Source organism: Lagenorhynchus albirostris, chromosome 18, assembly GCF_949774975.1.
Source record: "Lagenorhynchus albirostris chromosome 18, mLagAlb1.1, whole genome shotgun sequence".
Taxonomy (NCBI): domain Eukaryota; kingdom Metazoa; phylum Chordata; class Mammalia; order Artiodactyla; family Delphinidae; genus Lagenorhynchus; species Lagenorhynchus albirostris.
The window spans coordinates 78,988,266-79,003,197 of NC_083112.1; positions in this window are offsets into that span (position 1 = coordinate 78,988,266).

Genomic DNA, 14,932 nt, shown 5'->3' on the forward strand with positions numbered 1-14,932 from the left:
GGGTCAGGCTTCGGGGAAGGGTTAGGGTTAGGGTTCAGGCTAGGGTTAGGGTTAGGGGACGGGGACGGTTTAGGGTCCAGGTGAGGGTCCGACAACGCTTTAGGGGGAGCGTGCGTGTGAGGGCGCGGGTTAGTGTGAGCCTACAGGTTAGGATTAGGTGACGGGTGAGGGTCAGGCTTCGGGGAAGGGTTAGGGTTAGGGTTCGGGCTAGGGTTAGGGTTAGGGGACGGGGACGGTTTAGGGTCCAGGTGAGGGTCCGACAACGCTTTAGGGGGAGCGTGCCTGTGAGGGCGCGGGTTAGTGTGAGCGTACGGGTTAGGATTAGGGGACGGGTGAGGGTCAGGCTTCGGGGAAGGGTTAGGGTTAGGGTTCGGGCTAGGGTTAGGGTTAGGGGACGGGGACGGTTTAGGGTCCAGGTGAGGGCCCGACAACGCTTTAGGAGGAGCGTGCGTGTGAGGGCGCGGGTTAGTGTGAGCCTACGGGTTAGGATTAGGGGACGGGTGAGGGTCAGGCTTCGGGGAAGGGTTAGGGTTAGGGTTCGGGCTAGGGTTAGGGTTAGGGGACGGGGACGGTTTAGGGTCCAGGTGAGGGTCCGACAACGCTTTAGGGGGAGCGTGCGTGTGAGGGCGCGGGTTAGTGTGAGCCTACGGGTTAGGATTAAGGGACGGGTGAGGGTCAGGCTTCGGGGAAGGGTTAGGGTTAGGGTTCGGGCTAGGGTTAGGGTTAGAGGACGGGGACGGTTTAGGGTCCAGGTGAGGGTCCCACAACGCTTTAGGGGGAGCGTGCGTGTGAGGGCACGTGTTAGTGTGAGCCTACGGTTTAGGATTAGGGGACGGGTGAGGGTCAGGCTTCGGGGAAGTGTTAGGGTTAGGGTTCGGGCTAGGGTTAGGGTTAGGGGACGGGGACGGTTTAGGGTCCAGGTGAGGGTCCGACAACACTTTAGGGGGAGCGTGCGTGTGAGGGCGCTGGTTAGAGTGAGCCTACGGGTTAGGATTAGGGGACGGGTGAGGGTCAGGCTTCGGGGAAGGGTTAGGGTTAGGGTTCGGGCTAGGGTTAGAGTTACGGGACGGGGACGGTTTAGGGTCCAGGTGAGGGTCCGACAACACTTTAGGGGGAGCGTGCGTGTGATGGCGCGGGTTAGTGTTAGCGTACGGGTTAGGATTAGGGGACGGGTGAGGGTCAGGCTTCGCGGAAGGGTTAGGTTTAGGGTTCGGGCTAGGGTTAGGGTTAGGGGACGGGGACGGTTTAGGGTCCAGGTGAGGGTCCGACAACGCTTCAGCGGGAGCGTGCGTGTGAGGGCGTGGGTTAGTGTGAGCCTACGGGTTAGGATTAGGGGACGGGTGAGGGTCAGCCTTCGGGGAAGGGTTAGGGTTAGGGTTCGGGCTAGGGTTAGGGTTAGGGGACGGGGACGGTTTAGGGTCCAGGTGAGGGTCCGACAACGCTTTAGGGGGAGCGTGCGTGTGAGGGTGCGGGTTAGAGTGAGCCTACGGGTTAGGATTAGGGGACGGGTGAGGGTCAGGCTTCGGGGAAGGGTTAGGGTTAGGGTTCGGGCTAGGGTTAGGGTTAGGGGACGGGGACGGTTTAGGGTCCAGGTGAGGGTCCGACAACGCTTTAGGGGGAGCGTGCGTGTGAGGGCGCGGGTTAGTGTTAGCGTACGGTTTAGGATTAGGGGACGGGTGAGGGTCAGGCTTCGGGGAAGGGTTAGGGTTAGGGTTCGGGCTAGGGTTAGGGTTAGGGGACGGGGACGGTTTAGGGTCCAGGTGAGGGTCCGACAACGCTTTAGGGGGAGCACGCCTGTGAGGGCGCGGGTTAGTGTGAGCGTACGGGTTAGGATTAGGGGACGGGTGAGGGTCAGGCTTCGGGGAAGGGTTAGGGTTAGGGTTCGGGCTAGGGTTAGGGTTAGGGGACGGGGACGGTTTAGGGTCCAGGTGAGGGTCCGACAACGCTTTAGGGGGAGCGTGCGTGTGAGGGCGCGGGTTAGTGTGAGCCTACGGGTTAGGATTAAGGGACGGGTGAGGGTCAGGCTTCGGGGAAGGGTTAGGGTTAGGGTTCGGGCTAGGGTTAGGATTAGGGGACGGGGACGGTTTAGGGTCCAGGTGAGGGTCCCACAACGCTTTAGGAGGAACGTGCGTGTGAGGGCACGTGTTAGTGTGAGCCTACGGTTTAGGATTAGGGGACGGGTGAGGGTCAGGCTTCGGGGAAGTGTTAGGGTTAGGGTTCGGGCTAGGGTTAGGGTTAGGGGACGGGGACGGTTTAGGGTCCAGGTGAGGGTCCGACAACACTTTAGGGGGAGCGTGCGTGTGAGGGCGCTGGTTAGTGTGAGCCTACGGGTTAGGATTAGGGGACGGGTGAGGGTCAGGCTTCGGGGAAGGGTTAGGGTTAGGGTTCGGGCTAGGGTTAGAGTTACAGGACGGGGACGGTTTAGGGTCCAGGTGAGGGTCCGACAACACTTTAGGGGGAGCGTGCGTGTGATGGCGCGGGTTAGTGTTAGCGTACGGGTTAGGATTAGGGGACGGGTGAGGGTCAGGCTTCGCGGAAGGGTTAGGTTTAGGGTTCGGGCTAGGGTTAGGGTTAGGGGACGGGGACGGTTTAGGGTCCAGGTGAGGGTCCGACAACGCTTTAGGGGGAGCGTGCGTGTGAGGGCGCGGGTTAGTGTTAGCGTACGGTTTAGGATTAGGGGACGGGTGAGGGTCAGGCTTCGGGGAAGGGTTAGGGTTAGGGTTCGGGCTAGGGTTAGGGTTAGGGGACGGGGACGGTTTAGGGTCCAGGTGAGAGTCCGACAACACTTCAGGGGGAGCACGCCTTGAGGGCGCGGGTTAGTGTGAGCGTACGGGTTAGGATTAGGGGACGGGTGAGGGTCAGCCTTCGGGGAAGGGTTAGGGTTAGGGTTCGGGCTAGGGTTATGGTTAGGGGACGGGGACGCTTTAGGGTCCAGGTGAGGGTCCGACAACGCTTTAGGGGGAGCGTGCGTGTGAGGGCGCGGGTTAGTGTGAGCCTACGGGTTAGGATTAAGGGACGGGTGAGGGTCAGGCTTCGGGGAAGGGTTAGGGTTAGGGTTCGGGCTAGGGTTAGGGTTAGGGGACGGGGACGGTTTAGGGTCCATGTGAGGGTCCCACAACGCTTTAGGGGGAGCGTGCGTGTGAGGGCGCGGGTTAGTGTGAGCCTACGGGTTAGGATTAAGGGACGGGTGAGGGTCAGGCTTCGGGGAAGGGTTAGGGTTAGGGTTCGGGCTAGGGTTAGGGTTAGGGGACGGGGACGGTTTAGGGTCCAGGTGAGGGTCCGACAACGCTTTAGGGGGAGCGTGCGTGTGAAGGCGCGGGTTAGTGTGAGCCTACGGGTTAGGATTAGGGGACGGGTGAGTGTCAGGCTACGGGGAAGTGTTAGGGTTAGGGTTCGGGCTAGGGTTAGGTTTAGGGGACGCGGACGGTTTAGGGTCCAGGTGAGGGTCCGACAACGCTTTAGGGGGAGCGTGCGTGTGAGGGCGCGGCTTAGTGTGAGCCTACGGGTTAGGATTAGGGGACGGGTGAGGGTGAGGCTTCAGGGAAGGGTTAGGGTTAGGGTTCGGGCTAGGGTTAGGGTTAGGGGACGGGGACGGTTTAGGGTCCAGGTGAGGGTCCGACAACACTTTAGGGGGAGCGTGCGGGTGATGGCGCGGGTTAGTGTTAGCGTACGGGTTAGGATTAGGGGACGGGTTAGGGTTAGGCTTCGGGGAAGGGTTATGGTTAGGGTTCGGGCTAGGGTTAGGGTTAGGGGACGGGGACGGTTTAGGGTCCAGGTGAGGGCCCGACAACGCTTTAGGAGGAGCGTGCGTGTGAGGGCGCGGGTTAGTGTGAGCCTACGGGTTAGGATTAGGGGACGGGTGAGGGTCAGGCTTCGGGGAAGGGTTAGGGTTAGGGTTCGGGCTAGGGTTAGGGTTAGGGGACGGGGACGGTTTAGGGTCCAGGTGAGGGTCCGACAACGCTTTAGGGGGAGCGTGCGTGTGAGGGCGCGGGTTAGTGTGAGCCTACGGGTTAGGATTAAGGGACGGGTGAGGGTCAGGCTTCGGGGAAGGGTTAGGGTTAGGGTTCGGGCTAGGGTTAGGGTTAGGGGACGGGGACGGTTTAGGGTCCAGGTGAGGGTCCCACAACGCTTTAGGGGGAACGTGCGTGTGAGGGCACGTGTTAGTGTGAGCCTACGGTTTAGGATTAGGGGACGGGTGAGGGTCAGGCTTCGGGGAAGTGTTAGGGTTAGGGTTCGGGCTAGGGTTAGGGTTAGGGGACGGGGACGGTTTAGGGTCCAGGTGAGGGTCCGACAACACTTTAGGGGGAGCGTGCGTGTGAGGGCGCTGGTTAGTGTGAGCCTACGGGTTAGGATTAGGGGACGGGTGAGGGTCAGGCTTCGGGGAAGGGTTAGGGTTAGGGTTCGGGCTAGGGTTAGAGTTACAGGACGGGGACGCTTTAGGGTCCAGGTGAGGGTCCGACAACACTTTAGGGGGAGCGTGCGTGTGATGGCGCGGGTTAGTGTTAGCGTACGGGTTAGGATTAGGGGACGGGTGAGGGTCAGGCTTCGCGGAAGGGTTAGGTTTAGGGTTCGGGCTAGGGTTAGGGTTAGGGGACGGGGACGGTTTAGGGTCCAGGTGAGGGTCCGACAACGCTTTAGGGGGAGCGTGCGTGTGAGGGCGCGGGTTAGTGTGAGCCTACGGGTTAGGATTAGGGGACGGGTGAGGGTCAGGCTTCGGGGAAGGGTTAGGGTTAAGGTTCGGGCTAGGGTTAGGGTTAGGGGACGGGGACGGTTTAGGGTCCAGGTGAGGGTCCGACAACGCTTTAGCGGGAGCGTGCGTGTGAGGGCGAGGGTTAGTGTGAGCCTACGGGTTAGGATTAGGGGACGGGTGAGGGTCAGCCTTCGGGGAAGGGTTAGGGTTAGGGTTCGGGCTAGGGTTAGGGTTAGGGGACGGGGACGGTTTAGGGTCCAGGTGAGGGTCCGACAACGCTTTAGGGGGAGCGTGCGTGTGAGGGTGCGGGTTAGTGTGAGCCTACGGGTTAGGATTAGGGGACGGGTGAGGGTCAGGCTTCGGGGAAGGTTTAGGGTTAGGGTTCGGGCTAGGGTTAGGGTTAGCGGACGGGGATGGTTTAGGGTCCAGGTGAGGGTCCGACAACGTTTTAGGGGGAGCGTGCGTGTGAGGGCGCGGGTTAGTGTGAGCCTACGGGTTAGGATTAGGGGACGGGTGAGGGTCAGGCTTCGGGGAAGGGTTAGGGTTAGGGTTCGGGCTAGGGTTAGGGTTAGGGAATGGGGACGGTTTAGGGTCCAGGTGAGGGTCCGACAACGCTTTAGGGGGAGCGTGCGTGTGAGGGCGCGGGTTAGAGTGAGCCTACGGGTTAGGATTAGGGGACGGGTGAGGGTCAGGCTTCGGGGAAGGGTTAGGGTTAGGGTTCGGGCTAGGGTTAGGGTTAGGGGACGGGGACGGTTTAGGGTCCAGGTGAGGGTCCGACAACGCTTTAGGGGGAGCGTGCGTGTGAGGGCGCGGGTTAGTGTTAGCGTACGGTTTAGGATTAGGGGACGGGTGAGGGTCAGGCTTCGCCGAAGGGTTAGGGTTAGGGTTCGGGCTAGGGTTAGGGTTAGGGGACGGGGACGGTTTAGGGTCCAGGTGAGGGTCCGACAACGCTTTAGGGGGAGCGTGCGTGTGAGGGCGCGGGTTAGTGTAAGCCTACGGGTTAGGATTAGGGGACGGGTGAGGGTCAGGCTTCGGGGAAGGGTTAGAGTTAGGTTTCGGGCTAGGGTTAGGGTTAGGGGACGGGGACGGTTTAGGGTCCAGGTGAGGGTCCGACAACGCTTTAGGGGGAGCGTGCGTGTGAGGGCGTGGGTTAGTGTGAGCCTACGGGTTAGGATTAGGGGACGGGTGAGTGTCAGGCTTCGGGGAAGGGTTAGGGTTAGGGTTCGGGCTAGGGTTAGGGTTAGGGGACGGGGACGGTTTAGGGTCCAGGTGAGGGTCCGACAACGCTTTAGGGGGAGCGTGCGTGTGAGGGCGCGGGTTAGAGTGAGCCTACGGGTTAGGAATAGGGGACGGGTGAGGGTCAGGCTTCGGGGAAGGGTTAGGGTTAGGGTTCGGGCTAGGGTTAGGGTTAGGGGACGGGGACGGTTTAGGGTCCAGGTGAGGGTCCGACAACGCTTTAGGGGGAGCGTGCGTGTGAGGGCGCGGGTTAGTGTTAGCGTACGGTTTAGGATTAGGGGACGGGTGAGGGTCAGGCTTCGCCGAAGGGTTAGGGTTATGGTTCGGGCTAGGGTTAGGGTTAGGAGACGGGGACGGTTTAGGGTCCAGGTGAGGGTCCGACAACGCTTTAGGGGGAGCGTGCGTGTGAGGGCGCGGGTTAGTGTGAGCCTACGGGTTAGGATTAGGGGACGGGTGAGGGTCAGGCTTCGGGGAAGGGTTAGGGTTAGGGTTCGGGCTAGGGTTAGGGTTAGGGGACGGGGACGGTTTAGGGTCCAGGTGAGGGTCCGACAACGCTTTAGGGGGAGCGTGCGTGTGAGGGCGCGGCTTAGTGTGAGCCTACGGGTTAGGATTAGGGGACGGGTGAGGGTCAGGCTTCGGGGAAGGGTTAGGGTTAGCGTTCGGGCTAGGGTTAGGGTTAGGGGACGGGGACGGTTTAGGGTCCAGGTGAGGGTCCGACAACACTTTAGGGGGAGCGTGCGTGTGATGGCGCGGGTTAGTGTTAGCGTACGGGTTAGGATTAGGGGACAGGTGAGGGTCAGGCTTCGCGGAAGGGTTAGGTTTAGGGTTCGGGCTAGGGTTAGGGTTAGGGGACGGGGACGGTTTAGGGTCCAGGTGAGGGTCCGACAACGCTTTAGGGGGAGCGTGCGTGTGAGGGCGCGGGTTAGTGTGAGCCTACGGGTTAGGATTAGGGGACGGGTGAGGGTCAGGCTTCGGGGAAGGCTTAGGGTTAGGGTTCGGGCTAGGGTTAGGCTTAGGGGACGGGGACGGTTTAGAGTCCAGGTGAGGGTCCGACAACGCTTTAGGGGGAGCGTGCGTGTGAGGGCGCGGGTTAGTGTGAGCCTACGGGTTAGGATTAGGGGACGGGTGAGGGTCAGGCTTCGGGGAAGGGTTAGGGTTAGGGTTCGGGCTAGGGTTAGGGTTAGGGGACGGGGACGGTTTAGGGTCCAGGTGAGGGTCCGACAACGCTTTAGGGGGAGCGTGCGTCTGAGGGCGCGGGTTAGTGTTAGCGTACGGTTTAGGATTAGGGGACGGGTGAGGGTCAGGCTTCGCCGAAGGGTTAGGTTTAGGGTTCGGGCTAGGGTTAGGGTTAGGGGACGGGGACGGTTTAGGGTCCAGGTGAGGGTCCGACAACGCTTTAGGGGGAGCGTGCGTGTGAGGGCGCGGGTTAGTGTGAGCCTACGGGTTAGGATTAGGGGACGGGTGAGGGTCAGGCTTCGGGGAAGGGTTAGGGTTAGGGTTCGGGCTAGGGTTAGGTTTAGGGGACGGGGACGGTTTAGGGTCCAGGTGAGGGTCCGACAACGCTTTAGGGGAAGCGTGCGTGTGAGGGCGCAGGTTAGTGTGAGCCTACGGGTTAGGATTAGGGGACGGGTGAGGGTCAGGCTTCGGGGAAGGGTTAGGGTTAGGGTTCGGGCTAGGGTTAGGGTTAGGGGACGGGGACGGTTTAGGGTCCAGATGAGGGTCCGACAACGCTTTAGGGGGAGCGTGCGTGTGAGGGCGCGGGTTAGTGTGAGCCTACGGGTTAGGATTAGGGGACGGGTGAGGGTCAGGCTTCGGGGAAGGGTTAGGGTTAGGGTTAGGGCTAGGGTTAGGTTTAGGGGACGGGGACGGTTTAGGGTCCAGGTGAGGGTCCGACAACGCTTTAGGGGGAGCGTGCGTGTGAGGGCGCGGGTTAGAGTGAGCCTACGGGTTAGGATTAGGGGACGGGTGAGGGTCAGGCTTCGGGGAAGGTTTAGGGTTAGGGTTCGGGCTAGGGTTAGGGTTAGCGGACGGGGATGGTTTAGGGTCCAGGTGAGGGTCCGACAACGTTTTAGGGGGAGCGTGCGTGTGAGGGCGCGGGTTAGTGTGAGCCTACGGGTTAGGATTAGGGGACGGGTGAGGGTCAGGCTTCGGGGAAGGGTTAGGGTTAGGGTTCGGGCTAGGGTTAGGGTTAGGGAATGGGGACGGTTTAGGGTCCAGTTGAGGGTCCGACAACGCTTTAGGGGGAGCGTGCGTGTGAGGGCGCGGGTTAGAGTGAGCCTATGGGTTAGGATTAGGGGACGGGTGAGGGTCAGGCTTCGGGGAAGGGTTAGGGTTAGGGTTCGGGCTAGGGTTAGGGTTAGGGGACGGGGATGGTTTAGGGTCCAGGTGAGGGTCCGACAACGCTTTAGGGGGAGCGTGCGTGTGAGGGCGCGGGTTAGTGTTAGCGTACGGTTTAGGATTAGGGGACGGGTGAGGGTCAGGCTTCGCCGAAGGGTTAGGGTTAGGGTTCGGGCTAGGGTTAGGGTTAGGGGACGGGGACGGTTTAGGGTCCAGGTGAGGGTCCGACAACGCTTTAGGGGGAGCGTGCGTGTGAGGGCGCGGGTTAGTGTGAGCCTACGGGTTAGGATTAGGGGACGGGTGAGGGTCAGGCTTCGGGGAAGGGTTAGGGTTAGGGTTCGGGCTAGGGTTAGGGTTAGGGGACGGGGACGGTTTAGGGTCCAGGTGAGGGTCCGACAACGCTTTAGGGGGAGCGTGCGTGTGAGGGCGCGGGTTAGTGTGAGCCTACGGGTTAGGATTAGGGGACGGGTGAGTGTCAGGCTTCGGGGAAGGCTTAGGGTTAGGGTTCGGGCTAGGGTTAGGGTTAGGGGACGGGGACGGTTTAGGGTCCAGGTGAGGGTCCGACAACGCTTTAGGGGGAGCGTGCGTGTGAGGGCGCGGGTTAGTGTGAGCCTACGGGTTAGGATTAGGGGACGGGTGAGTGTCAGGCTTTGGGGAAGGCTTAGGGTTAGGGTTCGGGCTAGGGTTAGGGTTAGGGGACGGGGACGGTTTAGGGTCCAGGTGAGGGTCCGACAACGCTTTAGGGGGAGCGTGCGTGTGAGGGCGCGGGTTAGTGTGAGCCTACGGGTTAGGATTAGGGGACGGGTGAGTGTCAGGCTTCGGGGAAGGCTTAGGGTTAGGGTTCGGGCTAGGGTTAGGGTTAGGGGACGGGGACGGTTTAGGGTCCAGATGAGGGTCCGACAACGCTTTAGGGGGAGCGTGCGTGTGAGGGCGCGGGTTAGTGTGAGCCTACGGGTTAGGATTAGGGGACGGGTGAGTGTCAGGCTTCGGGGAAGGCTTAGGGTTAGGGTTCGGGCTAGGGTTAGGGTTAGGGGACGGGGACGGTTTAGGGTCCAGGTGAGGGTCCGACAACGCTTTAGGGGGAGCGTGCGTGTGAGGGCGCGGGTTAGTGTGAGCCTACGGGTTAGGATTAGGGGACGGGTGAGTGTCAGGCTTCGGGGAAGGCTTAGGGTTAGGGTTCGGGCTAGGGTTAGGGTTAGGGGACGGGGACGGTTTAGGGTCCAGGTGAGGGTCCGACAACGCTTTAGGGGGAGCGTGCGTGTGAGGGCGCGGGTTAGTGTGAGCCTACGGGTTAGGATTAGGGGACGGGTGAGGGTCAGGCTTCGGGGAAGGGTTAGGGTTAGGGTTCGGGCTAGGGTTAGGGTTAGGGGACGGGGACGGTTTAGGGTCCAGGTGAGGGTCCGACAACGCTTTAGGGGGAGCGTGCGTGTGAGGGCGTGGGTTAGTGTGAGCCTACGGGTTAGGATTAGGGGACGGGTGAGTGTCAGGCTTCGGGGAAGGGTTAGGGTTAGGGTTCGGGCTAGGGTTAGGGTTAGGGGACGGGGACGGTTTAGGGTCCAGGTGAGGGTCCGACAACGCTTTAGGGGGAGCGTGCGTGTGAGGGCGCGGGTTAGAGTGAGCCTACGGGTTAGGATTAGGGGACGGGTGAGGGTCAGGCTTCGGGGAAGGGTTAGGGTTAGGGTTCGGGCTAGGGTTAGGGTTAGGGGACGGGGACGGTTTAGGGTCCAGGTGAGGGTCCGACAACGCTTTAGGGGGAGCGTGCGTGTGAGGGCGCGGGTTAGTGTTAGCGTACGGTTTAGGATTAGGGGACGGGTGAGGGTCAGGCTTCGCCGAAGGGTTAGGGTTAGGGTTCGGGCTAGGGTTAGGGTTAGGGGACGGGGACGGTTTAGGGTCCAGGTGAGGGTCCGACAACGCTTTAGGGGGAGCGTGCGTGTGAGGGCGCGGGTTAGAGTGAGCCTACGGGTTAGGATTAGGGGACGGGTGAGGGTCAGGCTTCGGGGAAGGGTTAGGGTTAGGGTTCGGGCTAGGGTTAGGGTTAGGGGACGGGGATGGTTTAGGGTCCAGGTGAGGGTCCGACAACGCTTTAGGGGGAGCGTGCGTGTGAGGGCGCGGGTTAGTGTTAGCGTACGGTTTAGGATTAGGGGACGGGTGAGGGTCAGGCTTCGCCGAAGGGTTAGGGTTAGGGTTCGGGCTAGGGTTAGGGTTAGGGGACGGGGACGGTTTAGGGTCCAGGTGAGGGTCCGACAACGCTTTAGGGGGAGCGTGCGTGTGAGGGCGCGGGTTAGAGTGAGCCTACGGGTTAGGATTAGGGGACGGGTGAGGGTCAGGCTTCGGGGAAGGGTTAGGGTTAGGGTTCGGGCTAGGGTTAGGGTTAGGGGACGGGGATGGTTTAGGGTCCAGGTGAGGGTCCGACAACGCTTTAGGGGGAGCGTGCGTGTGAGGGCGCGGGTTAGTGTTAGCGTACGGTTTAGGATTAGGGGACGGGTGAGGGTCAGGCTTCGCCGAAGGGTTAGGGTTAGGGTTCGGGCTAGGGTTAGGGTTAGGGGACGGGGACGGTTTAGGGTCCAGGTGAGGGTCCGACAACGCTTTAGGGGGAGCGTGCGTCTGAGGGCGCGGGTTAGTGTTAGCGTACGATTTAGGATTAGGGGACGGGTGAGGGTCAGGCTTCGCCGAAGGGTTAGGTTTAGGGTTCGGGCTAGGGTTAGGGTTAGCGGACGGGGACGGTTTAGGGTCCAGGTGAGGGTCCGACAACGCTTTAGGGGGAGCGTGCGTGTGAGGGCGCGGGTTAGTGTGAGCCTACGGGTTAGGATTAGGGGACGGGTGAGGGTCAGGCTTCGGGGAAGGGTTAGGGTTAGGGTTCGGGCTAGGGTTAGGTTTAGGGGACGGGGACGGTTTAGGGTCCAGGTGAGGGTCCGACAACGCTTTAGGGGAAGTGTGCGTGTGAGGGCGCAGGTTAGTGTGAGCCTACGGGTTAGGATTAGGGGACGGGTGAGGGTCAGGCTTCGGGGAAGGGTTAGGGTTAGGGTTCGGGCTAGGGTTAGGGTTAGGGGACGGGGACGGTTTAGGGTCCAGATGAGGGTCCGACAACGCTTTAGGGGGAGCGTGCGTGTGAGGGCGCGGGTTAGTGTGAGCCTACGGGTTAGGATTAGGGGACGGGTGAGGGTCAGGCTTCGGGGAAGGGTTAGGGTTAGGGTTAGGGCTAGGGTTAGGTTTAGGGGACAGGGACGGTTTAGGGTCCAGGTGAGGGTCCGACAACGCTTTAGGGGGAGCGTGCGTGTGAGGGCGCGGGTTAGAGTGAGCCTACGGGTTAGGATTAGGGGACGGGTGAGGGTCAGGCTTCGGGGAAGGTTTAGGGTTAGGGTTCGGGCTAGGGTTAGGGTTAGCGGACGGGGATGGTTTAGGGTCCAGGTGAGGGTCCGACAACGTTTTAGGGGGAGCGTGCGTGTGAGGGCGCGGGTTAGTGTGAGCCTACGGGTTAGGATTAGGGGACGGGTGAGGGTCAGGCTTCGGGGAAGGGTTAGGGTTAGGGTTCGGGCTAGGGTTAGGGTTAGGGAATGGGGACGGTTTAGGGTCCAGGTGAGGGTCCGACAACGCTTTAGGGGGAGCGTGCGTGTGAGGGCGCGGGTTAGAGTGAGCCTACGGGTTAGGATTAGGGGACGGGTGAGGGTCAGGCTTCGGGGAAGGGTTAGGGTTAGGGTTCGGGCTAGGGTTAGGGTTAGGGGACGGGGATGGTTTAGGGTCCAGGTGAGGGTCCGACAACGCTTTAGGGGGAGCGTGCGTGTGAGGGCGCGGGTTAGTGTTAGCGTACGGTTTAGGATTAGGGGACGGGTGAGGGTCAGGCTTCGCCGAAGGGTTAGGGTTAGGGTTCGGGCTAGGGTTAGGGTTAGGGGACGGGGACGGTTTAGGGTCCAGGTGAGGGTCCGACAACGCTTTAGGGGGAGCGTGCGTGTGAGGGCGCGGGTTAGTGTGAGCCTACGGGTTAGGATTAGGGGACGGGTGAGTGTCAGGCTTCGGGGAAGGCTTAGGGTTAGGGTTCGGGCTAGGGTTAGGGTTAGGGGACGGGGACGGTTTAGGGTCCAGGTGAGGGTCCGACAACGCTTTAGGGGGAGCGTGCGTGTGAGGGCGCGGGTTAGTGTGAGCCTACGGGTTAGGATTAGGGGACGGGTGAGTGTCAGGCTTCGGGGAAGGCTTAGGGTTAGGGTTCGGGCTAGGGTTAGGGTTAGGGGACGGGGACGGTTTAGGGTCCAGGTGAGGGTCCGACAACGCTTTAGGGGGAGCGTGCGTGTGAGGGCGCGGGTTAGAGTGAGCCTACGGGTTAGGATTAGGGGACGGGTGAGGGTCAGGCTTCGGGGAAGTGTTAGGGTTAGGGTTCGGGCTAGGGTTAGGGTTAGGGGACGGGGATGGTTTAGGGTCCAGGTGAGGGTCCGACAATGCTTTAGGGGGAGCGTGCGTGTGAGGGCGCGGGTTAGTGTTAGCGTACGGGTTTGGATTAGGGGACGGCTGAGGGTCAGGCTTCGGGGAAGTGTTAGGGTTAAGGTTCGGACTAGGGTTAGGTTTAGGGGACGGAGACGGTTTAGGGTCCAGGTGAGGGTCCGACAACGCTTTAGGGGGAGCGTGCGTGTGAGGGCGCTGGTTAGTGTGAGCGTACGGGTTAGGATTAGGGGACGGGTGAGGGTCAGGCTTCGGGGAAGGGTTAGGGTTAGGGTTCGGGCTAGGGTTAGGGTTAGGGGACGGGGACGGTTTAGGGTCCAGGTGAGGGTCCGACAACGCTTTAGGGGGAGCGTGCGTGTGAGGGCGCGGGTTAGTGTTAGCCTACGTGTTAGGATTAGGGGACGGGTGAGGGTCAGGCTTCGGGGAAGGGTTAGGGTTAGGGTTGGGGCTAGGGTTAGGGTTAGGGGACGGGGACGGTTTAGGGTCCAGGTGAGGGTCCGACAACGCTTTAGGGGGAGCGTGCGTGTGAGGGCGCGGGTTAGTGTGAGCGTACGGGTTAGGATTAGGGGACGGCTGAGGGTCAGGCTTCGGGGAAGGGTTAGGGTTAGGGTTCGGGCTAGGGTTAGGGTTAGGGGACGGGGACGGTTTAGGGTCCAGGTGAGGGTCCGACAACGCTTTAGGGGGATCGTGCGTGTGAGGGCGCGTGTTAGTGTGAGACTACGGGTTAGGATTAGGGGACGGGTGAGGGTCAGGCTTTGGGGAAGGGTTAGGGTTATGGTTCGGGCTAGGGTTAGGGTTAGGGGATGGGGACGGTTTAGGGTCCAGGTGAGTGTCCGACAACGCTTTAGGGGGAGCGTGCGTGTGAGGGCGCGGGTTAGTGTTAGCGTACGGGTTAGGATTAATGGACGGGTGAGGGTCAGGCTTCGGGGAAGAGTTAGGGTTAGGGTTCGGGCTAGGGTTAGGGTTAGGGGACGGGGACGGTTTAGGGTCCAGGTGAGGGTCCGACAACGCTTTAGGGGGAGCGTGCGTGTGAGGGCGCTGGTTAGTGTGAGCGTACGGGTTAGGATTAGGGGACGGGTGAGGGTCAGGCTTCGGGGAAGGGTTAGGCTTAGGGTTCGGGCTAGGGTTAGGGTTAGGGGACGGGGACGGTTTAGGGTCCAGGTGAGGGTCCGACAACGCTTTAGGGGGAGCGTGCGTGTGAGGGCGCGGGTTAGTGTTAGCCTACGTGTTAGGATTAGGGGACGGGTGAGGGTCAGGCTTCGGGGAAGGGTTAGGGTTAGGGTTCGGGCTAGGGTTAGGGTTAGGGGACGGGGACGGTTTAGGGTCCAGGTGAGGGTCCGACAACGCTTTAGGGGGAGAGTGCGTGTGAGGGCACGGGTTAGTGTTAGCGTACTGGTTAGGATTAGGGGACGGGTGAGGGTCAGGCTTCGGGGAAGGGTTAGGGTTAGGGTTCGGGCTAGGGTTAGGGTTAGGGGACGGGGACGGTTTAGGGTCCAGGTAAGGGTCCGCCAATGCTTTAGGGGGAGCGTGCGTGTGAGGGCGCGGGTTACCGTGAGCGTACGGGTTAGGATTAGGGGACGGGTGAGGGTCAGGCTTCCGGGCAGTGTTAGGGTTAGGGTTCGGGTTAGGGTTAGGGTTAGGGGACGGGGACGGTTTAGGGTCCAGGTGAGGGTCCGACAACGCTTTAGGGGGAGCGTGCGTGTGAGGGCGTGGGTTAGTGTGAGCGTACAGGTTAGGAATAGGGGACGGGTGAGGGTCAGGCTTCGGGGAAGGGTTAGGGTTAAGGTTCGGGCTAGGGTTAGGGTTAGGGGACGGGGACGGTTTAGGTTCCAGGTGAGGGTCCGACAACGCTTTAGGGGGAGCGTGCGTGTGAGGGCGCGGGTTACTGTGAGCGTACGGGTTAGGATTAGGGGACGGGTGAGGGTCAGGCTTCGGGGAAGGGTTAGGGTTAGGGTTCGGGCTAGGGTTAGGGTTAGGGGACGGGGACGGTTTAGGGTCCAGGTGAGGGTCCGACAACGCTTTAGGGGGAGCGTGCGTGTGAGGGCGTGGGTTAGCGTTAGCGTACGGGTTAGGATTAGGGGATCGGTGAGGGTCAGGCTTCGGGGAAGGTTTAGGGATAGGGTTCGGGTTAGGGTTACGGTTAGGGGACGGGGACGGTTTAGGGTCCAGGTGAGGGTCCGACAACGCTTTAGGGGGAGCGTGCGTGTGAGGGCGCGGGTTAGTGTTAGCGTACAGGTT